Genomic DNA, 9,644 nt, shown 5'->3' on the forward strand with positions numbered 1-9,644 from the left:
GCAACAGACTTGGTTTTATTTAATTAAATTTATTTATTGTATACTGTACAGTATTTGAATCTTTAACTCAGACTCAAAGGATGCCAAATTCTGATTGAATGATATTGAAATCCACGTGATTCAACTTGGCAAATGCTTTAATGATTTGGCATTTGTATATCTGTATACAAATTCTCAGATGTTGAGGTTTTGCTGTTTTTACTGTATTTTATTATATGTTTGTGCATCATCCATGTGTCCTTGGCATATACAGTAGAATCCCAATTATCCAGTATCCAGGCAACTGGTAGATTAACTAACTGGCACCAAAATGAAGTACAGTGGTCCCTCGGTTAACGAGCACAATTCGTTCTAGAAGGTTGCTCGTTAACCGAGACCATTATTTCAATGGGTTTTTGGGTAATTGGTTCCAGTTCACCGAAAATTGCCTAAAGTCAACAAAAAAGGTAGTAAAGTACACTTACTTTGAGGTGTGTATGTAGAAGGCTCCTGGATGATGATGATGATGATGATGATGGTAATTAGAATGGGGGTGGAGGAGAAGGGAGAAGAGAAGTCACCCCATGGTGCCATTTCACCCATAAAATTTTTGTTCACTTGGTGTAATTCAAGATTATTTTCTTTAAATCAACACTGCACTGCATTATATATTGTCAATATGTAAAATATATTTTAAAATGACCAATAATTTGACTGGAAACACAGAAAAAAGCATTTATGTTGAAGAGAGTCTGAAGCAAGATGTTACCTCCACTGAAAAGACAGAGAGACTGGCGCCTGTGTGGTGTGTTGATAGGCTGTTTGGCGTGCTAAAAACTAGTTTCCCTGTACTTAAATTATGTTAAATATTTGTTAAAATGACTAAAAATTTTAATATAAAACTTGATATTTACTAAAATAGTAAGGAATTTAAGCCCTAGAACCGATTACTGTATTGGCAGACTAATATGACAGCTAGTGTGCAAGCGAAAACATGTTGAGGGGCGCTCGTAAGGAATTCGTTAATCAAGGGAATGCTTATTAACCGAAGTTAAGAATGCTATGGAAGGTAATTCGTTAACCGAAATTTCGGTAACCGAGGCGCTCGTTAACCGAGGGATCAATGTAATAATATGAAGATTAAAATTTCTCCAGAATTAGTTAGTACCGTACGTTTGAATACTGCATGCAATGGGGATGGGCTGCCATATTTATTGCTATGATAAAGAATAAAATCGATACATAGCATTACATAAAATACAATAGCACATATTTTATGTGCAAAAAATAGCTCCTTCCACACTCAAACCATCCTCTGAGCAATGCGACCCACTTCAACCAAGCAGTCAACCAGCTGACTCACAGACATATGACTACTGCTCTGCACTGTGTATGCCATGATGACACATCAGGGAGGAACGAGGCCACACAATCATTCCCCACAGCCTCCATACACATCCATATTCTTATTTTTTCTCATTTTATAGTTTTATATTATTTTTTTTTTTTTCTAAGCCACATGGTTTATATAGAGTGGAATAAGTGTTAAAGAAGTCTCTTTTTAGTCCCTTTTTCTGAGACAAATTTGTGAGGTCAGCGTGTAGGTCTGTGCATTGTAAGATTTATTGGGGGATCTTAAGAGTGATTCTTAACTAACAGGAAAATCTGTTTATTTGGCACCTCTCAATCCCCAAAGGTGCCGGATAACTAGGATTCTACTCTGTGTGTGTGTGATAGAGAGGGAGAGAGAGTTAACGGTTTATTGAAAAAGTTCTGCAGCCCCAAGGCTGAAAATATACATTAGACAAAAATGACTTATTACATACAAAGACAGGGGGTAGGTGGGTCATTTAACAAAAGCTTTCATTACTGAAAGGAGAAGGAACATGAATTGAAGATACAAATTATTATAGTTTGCAGTTGATGGCCTGGGCTGGTCTCTTGCCAAACTGTGTGAGGTCACGTAGGTCGCGCGGTTCAGTAACTCGTCCGTAGATGTTGGTATGAAGGGCCTCACATGGTCATGGAGACACCGGGTGGTGTGGTGTTCAAATATCATGCCCGTGAATAATGAGCAGGTATACAATAGTTGTATCCGTGAATAATGAGCAGGTATACAATAGTTGTATCCGTGAATAATGAGCAGGTATACAATAGTTGTATCCGTGAATAATGAGCAGGTATACAATAGTTGTATCTGTGAATAATCAAATCTGTGAAAGTTTAACCCATGAATGTTGAGGGTTTACAATACACAAAATTTTCTTCATTTTTATACTCCTTTACATGCACACACAATCCTACATACAGAAAGTTAAAAAAGAAATGATTATCGTAAGGTATAAAGCTCTACGTATCTATGGGCTTCCACCGTTAAACCATGTAGTGAGTGAGTGGAGGTCAGAGAGTTTGCGGCGGAGCTCCGTTGCTAAGGCGAGTATCGGGCAGGTAACACTTCTGAATCACCTGATATGGATTCCCCAGTGAATTTCACATTGTGCAGGCTCTATCTTTTCTAAAAGTTTCAAACCAGCCCTTACTGTCAAGGTTTAAGTTATGCATCTGTAATGCTTCCCTCACCCACACTTTCAACAAGGTGACTGTACATCCGCCTGGCCTTCACACGTATCACCTGAGAAATTAAAGGCACACTTCTGGGCCTGGTCTTCCATCCATATGTTCAGTGCCTTTTCCATTTTTCTAGATTATGGTCCTGTGCCATCAGCAACACGATCCCTTATTGTAGCTTTACTCTTCTTAATGGTACGAATTGAGGATTTATTTACCCCTATGGTGCGTCCCACTAACGCTATGCTTTTGCCATGCGCTAGTCTATTGAGCACTTAAACTTTCTTTTCTAATGTTATTACGTTCCCTGCCCTTTTCACTTTCTTCTCACGCCTAGGGGCCATAGTTAAGGGCAAAATCAATGTTATTCCAGTATAAAATACGTAATATAATATATAGAGCATTGAGAGCAGAGACGGGACACTGTGCAGATGAATACATTGGAACACGGAGGGAAAAAAACGCAGTGCTAACCCGTGGATACTCTGAATCCACGAATGGGAAATCCATGGTTGGCGAGGGACTGCATATTTATGTGTGAGTGTGTGTGTTAACCCCTTTTGTATGGGGTCCCCACAGAGTTGAATAAAATTGTCTAGCATTAGCCAGATGAATTATTAAAAGTGGTGTCCCCATAGTGAAGGGGTTAATTCCAACTGAATTGTGTTGATGGTATTGCTGTAACTCTCACCAATATGTCAAGAGTTCAAGCCTTGGCCTGGGCACACTTGTGAAGGTTGTTAACCAGTGTGACACTACCAAACATTACAGGCTTCCTGGTCCCCAGTTTCCTCCTGTACTAACACTGGGTAGACCAACTGCCCAAATGACTGTTAACCTGATAAGTGGCAAAAATTATATTAAAAAAATATAAGTAATATCTCCGTTAGCCAGAACAATAATTGGTGCAGAGCACATCTGGGAATGAGAGATTTCCGGGTAATGAGACGACGACTCTCAAAGCCGGAAAAAACTCTCATCCCTGGAATTTTCCGGGTAATGGAAAAAATTTCTTGAAAATTCAAGAAATTGTCCAGTGCATCATCTCTGGAACCCAGAAAAATTTCTCCCATCCCCCGAATTTTCTTGGTACCGTAAAATTTTTCTTTGAATTTCCAGAAAATGCGCCCGATTTTCATCTCTGAAACCTGGAGAAAAACTCCCCCATCCCCGGAATTTTTTGGGTATGGGGAAATTTTTTTTCAGAATTTTCCGGAAAATGTGCCCCTGGAAAATTTCAATTCCGGCTATCAGAGTTCCGGGATTGGGGGATTCCGGCTGACGGATATATTACTGTACCTGTACTGTATACTATTTTGTCCCACCGTTATCTTTCTATGCATTTAAAAAAAAAGAGATATATAGTACTGGAAATCTCTCTGTTAAAATGCATAGATATTTAAGTTTCTGAACCATTGTAATGATTTGTATTGAATTTTCTACTTAATGAATATTTAAATATATTTTTCATACTTATAAATGCTGAATGAATGCTTGCACTGAAAACATTGTGGGAATTAAAATATATGATAAGTTATACTGAATAAAAGTATTTGTATTCCATCTAGTTATATAGGTCTTCCTTAACATATTTGTGCCTTAAAAAACTAATGATATTATATGGGTCAAATTTGGCATTGAACATTTAGAAATTTAGTTATGCCATTGTTTTAAGTAAAACCAAATTTTACTTGCCAATTAAAAATAAATTTGTTGTGTGTGTGGGTGGGTATTTGTAAACTTTATCTTGTCTGGAATCTTACCAAAACTCCTTTACTAATACAGATATGGTGATGAAGCTTGCAGGAATATGTATCATCAATGGACAAAATACAGAACACCAAATTTGCATCATTGTATTAAAGGTGAAGCCTCAAGGAAAACCTTGTTTAGAGTTTAATCTTTATATCTGTACAGATGTGTTGATGAAACTTCCAATGCCATCAATGGATAAAGTGGAGAACATAAAAAAAATTAAATGTTTATTAAAATAAAAAATTACAAGTGAGGGTGAGAGGCCAAATATAAGGATGTGTAAATTTATGTACTGTACTGTACCTTACCTTACCTTACCTTACCTTACCTGTACTGTACTGTACTGTACTGTACTGTACTGTACTTCTAATGATAACAGTCAATGAGACTAATGTAAACAGGGAGGAGTTGTGTAATAGTGGGACACATTATTATTTACATTCAAGGCTGCTAAGGTATTGTTGGTAATACAGTACTGTATATGTTTTGTTTAGGATTTATATGAGCTAAGGAAAGTATAGTACAAACTGAGTTTGTCAAAATACAGTATGTATTAATATTTATTTTGAGTCTTAGTGCATCTGGAGTTCAAAATTTTGAATAACTTCTTATCACTGTAATTTATGTGTTGGATGAATCCTCATATTAATCCTCAGTATTCTCACAATTTCAACTACAGTATAGTCTCGATTTACGCGGATTTGGTTTACTCGTTTGTTCATTTAAGCGGCACTTTGCCAGACCGACAATTTTTATTTACACGGTTCATTCCATCATTTACCGAGTTCTTCACCCGCCACCCACCACAGCCGGCCCAAGTCAGTGATAATGATAGTGAGGAGATGGACTTTGAGGGGTTTGACAAAGAGGCCCTGCAAGCCTCTGTGGTGGATAGTGATACAATTGATACAGGTGAGGGCCAATATTCTGCCCTCTGCCTCGGAACCAACCCCCCATCCCCGTGTGCCCCGCCATCTTTTCTACTAATGTAAGTGTTAAAAAACCTAATATTATTGATATTTCTCTTAAATGTTAATTGTGTGCATACCATCATAAAATTAAAATGTTATTTTTACTACAACGTACGTATTGTGTCGGAAAAAGTGTCGTTTGGGGGTCGGCCCAGTCTCTATTTCAATTAATCCCATATGTTCTGTTATTTCGTTTATGCGTTTCTCGTTTTACGCGGACCTCCACGGGTTACTCGTTTCTCGTTTTACGCGGACCTCCACGGGTTACTCGTTTCTCGTTTTACGCGGACCTCCACGGGTTCAATTGACCGCGCAAATGAAGACTATACTGTACTGCAGTTTTTTTTCTTTTTTTTCGGGGATTATCCCACCTTGACACAGGTCACTGACCCACATTGCGGCCTGGGGGCTAAAATTTAATAATAATTATTATAATCCATAGTAAATAAAATTTATAATAAAAAATACAATATTATAAATAGAATAATAAATTATTAAAAATAAAAATAATAAAGAACCATAAAGAAATAAAAAAAGAAATAAATAAAAGTGAGAAACAATATATACTGTATATGTTGTGTTGTTAATAGTAAGAGAAACAATTGAGACCCTGCAATTGTGTGTATATGAGGCAGAAAGTCAGTCCAGCAAACTGGGACTTAGTCACAATTTTCATGATGTCATATGGCAGCAGGGTCTACCATTAGACAACACATTATGGTTCCAATATCTTCCCAGGCGGTAGTACCTCCCTGTTTGGTAGCTGCCTACTTCCTACTACCTGTATACTCGAAGAAGAAAAAATTTGTGAATACTGGTAATTAATAAATCCTCTTAAATAATTTGTTTTAATATTTATCCTAAAAGGGTATAGTTGCTTTCAATTTAATTGTCAAAATATCTCTTCCATCTGTGTAACTCAAATATTTATTTTACCTGTAAAATGAACTACAGTAAACCGTTGCGATTCGCTGATTTGCTGTTCGCAATTTCAACGATTCTCGGTAAGCAGATGGTGGCTGTTTGCGAGCCTCCCGCAGTACAATGAGTCACCCCACGTGCCCGCAGCGCCTCCTCTCCCTATGTTTGCGCTCGACCATTTCCTGTACCGCAGCGTCTCGTGTATTGCACTCTCAAAACTTTAATGTTTCTGTGTGAAATGGATCCTATAAGACTGCCTAGCGTCAGTGCTAGTGATGCCAGTGGAGTGAAATGTTAAAGACCCTGACAAAGAAAGTTAAATTATTAGACAAGTTAAAGGAGAGGATGAGTGCTGCAGCGACTGGTCGGTTGTTTGGTCCGAGAAATCAACCAAGCATTTGTTCCCTACCAGGAAATATTTCAAGACCTCAAAGCCAAGAGGAAACAACTACTAATTACTATGTTTTTCAAGAAAGAACTAGGTGCTCGCCCAGCTGATTTGTCTCCCTCCCTCACTAAGTCAGCTGCTGCCGCCGCTCCACCACCCTCCTCCCAGCCACCTGCCACCTCCCAGTCATGTGCCTCTCCACCAACCACCACTGCATCACCCTCTTCCAACAGTGATCCTGATGATCCCTCTATGCTTCAGTCATCAGAATTTTCCCTACTGTACAGTACACCACTTATCAAGCTTCAAACTTCTACATATAAAGGTAAGTAGTATCGGTGAGCAAGTTTCTCATACACAGTATATAGGTACAGTATATATAGTCGTGCACTAAGGTAGTATAAGTTGTTATTCGTAATTTTGCCAATTCGTGCCATTCCTTGGAACTTAACCCTCATGAATAACAAGGGTTTACTGTACTGTAAACAGGTACTCCTTGACTTATGACCACCCGGACATACGACCGCCGCAGTCGTATAAAATATTTTTCAAATTACGTATTTTCGAGTCCAAACGTTAGTGATCGCGCTGTGTACTGACAAAATTTTCATTTGTAATTCCCTTTAGCCCCTATGACCCAGGTGACGTTCCAGAACGGTTCACCGGTTTGCCCCGGGTGACGCTCCAGAACGTGCGCCTTTTCCCACCGTTGTTTGAATGCCCAACCAGGGTTAACATATACCAGCATGACTATTTTTCTCTCCCGGAACATGGAGGAGAGTGTGAGTAGGCCCAGTGCGGTCAGTAACCATTCACCTGTGGTCATGGAGAGTAGCCCCTCAACTTTTCAATCACGTCTCTTTTTCTTCTCAGCACCACAAAACTCTCACTTTTAAGCTTGCCAGCCATTTTAAAGTGAATTACAAACAAAAATTTTGTCTGTGTACTGACGTTGGGACTCGAAAATACGTAATTTGACAAAATTTTGGTACGACTGAGGCAGGTCGTAAGTGCGGGTGGTCGTAAGTCGAGTAGGTCATAAGTCGGGGAGGAGCTGTACATGTAGTAATATTGGTACAGTATTAAATAATAATGTAGTATTGTTGTTATTACTGTATTATCATTAGTGTATTATTATTTAATACCATTATTACTATTAATACCGTATTATTATTATTAATACAAGGCCCCCCCCAAGTTCGCGGTACTCTATTATTCGCGGATGATACCCTGGATGTACCTAAGAATGTCTGTGGGTAGTTTTAAAGTTGTCGGCATTTTCGCTGCTGGTACATGGAGCCATTCGTTCTATAGACAGAAATTTCCTTTACCTGTATATGTGTGTATGTGTACACACACACACACATATACACACACATATACAATACAGTGGTCCCTCGGTTAACGAACACAATTTGTTCCAGAAGGTCGTTCGTTAACCTATAATTTCATTAACCGAAACCATTGTTTCAATGGAATTTTGGGTAATTGGTTCCTGCTCACCGAAAATTACATACAAACTAAAAATGAATGCGATAATGTACACTTACTTTGAGGTGTGTATGTAGAAGGCTCCTGGTTGATGATGGTGGGAATTAGAAGTGGGGGTGGAGGAGAAGGGAGAAGAGAAGGAATTGGGGGTGGAAGAGAACTCACCCCATGCTTCATGCCGTCATTTCACCCATAAAATTTTAAGTTCACTAGGTGTAATTCAAGATTATTTTCTTTAAATCAACACTGCACTGCACTATATATTGTCAATATGTAAAATAAATTTCAGAATGACCAATAATTGTACTTTAAAAACATAAAAATAGTTTATGTTCAAGAGAGCCACAAGCAAGATGTTACCTCCACTGACCAGAGATACAATCTGACGCCTTGGTGGGTGAGTCAAGTGGCTGATTGGCGCACCAAAAACTAGTTTCCTGTACTGCAATTATGTTAAATAAGTGTTAAAATGACTAAAAAATTTAATATAAAACTTGGAAAATTATTGAATCGTACAACCTTCTTGATATTTACTCAAATGGGAACGAATTTAAGCCCTAGAACCGATTACTGTATTGGCAGACTAATATTCCAGCTGGTGAGCAAGCAAAAACATGTCGAGAGGAATTCATAAGGAATTCGTTAACCGAATTGAATATTCTTATGGAAGGTAATTCATTAACCGAAATTTCGTTAACCAAGGCGTTCGTTCACCGAGGGACCACTGTACAGGTAAAAGAAATAATTGTCCTAGGGGCAAACACATAAATGGAATATACATTTCTTTGTACCTTCCCCTGTCCGCAAATGTTATTCGCGGCCATTTTGAGAACCTAACCCCCATGAATTTGGGGGGCCCCCTGTACAATTTTATGATTATCATTAATGCGCTTTTATCACCCGGTTTATCCAGACATTTGCCACCTTCAGACACCCTCTTCCCCCTTAATTGTCAGGAAGTGCGACAGTTTACTGTATTAATACAGTACAGTAGTTTATTTTATTTTAGTTCATTGCATACATAATAATGTACTGTACTGTAGATATTTGTGTCTTAAAGTGGACTACCTTATACTAAGTATTGCATATACAGTACTGTATTACATTCAGTAGGTAGGTACTGCACTAACTAAAAATCTGTTTTATGAAAAATTCATGTTATGTAATGCTTCCAGGAAAATATCTCTTATGTAAGTAGGGATGACTGGAGAAATGACAAGTCAAGATTGAGATGGATGTGACAAGTATTGAGTGAAGAAAAAAATTCAGTGAGAAAAGCTGTAAGAACACTAATGAGAAGAAGTATGGGACTAATACTGTAACTGTCAAGAAAGAAAACCCAATTGGTTTACTCCCACAATAAATTGGGCCTTAAAAAGGCACTGATGAGAATTTTACTTTAATCCTGATCAAGAGGTAAATTGTGACAGAATAATTTCAGAATGAATGGAACCTGTCTCAAGGTGTAAGAAGTACAGAGAGAAGAATCCCATTTCACTGACAAGAGTCCTTATACAGTACAGTTGCCTCTTGAGTATAGTTTTTGCTTTGTTCTGGGGACTCTGCAATAT

The 9,644-nt window shown here is 38.2% G+C and overlaps 1 long non-coding RNA gene across 1 annotated transcript; it reads left to right on the forward strand.

Annotated features, from left to right (window-relative positions):
- The first annotated feature begins 1,904 nt into the window (after positions 1-1,904).
- LOC121863458 lies at positions 1,905-4,396 on the forward strand. Its single transcript, XR_006088399.1, has 2 exons — positions 1,905-2,057; positions 2,092-4,396. It is a non-coding gene; the product is annotated as an uncharacterized LOC121863458 (long non-coding RNA).
- Positions 4,397-9,644: the final 5,248 nt, after the last annotated feature.

The sequence above is a fragment of the Homarus americanus genome, unplaced genomic scaffold (assembly GCF_018991925.1).
Source record: "Homarus americanus isolate GMGI-L3 unplaced genomic scaffold, GMGI_Hamer_2.0 scaffold24781, whole genome shotgun sequence".
Lineage (NCBI taxonomy): Eukaryota > Metazoa > Arthropoda > Malacostraca > Decapoda > Nephropidae > Homarus > Homarus americanus.